The sequence below is a fragment of the Morone saxatilis genome, unplaced genomic scaffold (assembly GCF_004916995.1).
Source record: "Morone saxatilis isolate NCDOM2014 unplaced genomic scaffold, NCSU_SB_2.0 Contig4, whole genome shotgun sequence".
Classification (NCBI taxonomy): Eukaryota; Metazoa; Chordata; class Actinopteri; family Moronidae; genus Morone; species Morone saxatilis.
The window spans coordinates 5,190,032-5,190,293 of NW_023339984.1; the positions used below are offsets into that span (position 1 = coordinate 5,190,032).

Below are 262 nucleotides of genomic sequence, written 5' to 3' on the forward strand. Positions count from 1 at the left end.
AAGAGGAGGTGGAGTAGGAGAGAGAGGGAGATGGGCAGAGAGGTACAGGACAAAGAAAGAGAGCAGATAAGAGGAAGAGGAGGAGCAGTGATGAAAAGTGATAGCCAACTCTGCACGCTCCCACCTCTCCTCTCTTCTTTTCTCCTGTTCTCTTTGTGAACAGATGGGTGGAGGTATCAAATTGTCATGAAAGCCAAAATGGCAGAAAGGGACAGACAGACAGACATACAGCACATACACAATTCAAATTCAATTCAATTCA

The 262-nt window shown here is 45.4% G+C and overlaps 1 protein-coding gene across 1 annotated transcript in view; it reads left to right on the plus strand.

The window, feature by feature from the left end:
* kdm6ba (lysine (K)-specific demethylase 6B, a) overlaps positions 1-262 on the plus strand; it is an 88,069-nt gene that overhangs the window by 28,765 nt on the left and 59,042 nt on the right. The window lies entirely within an intron of this gene.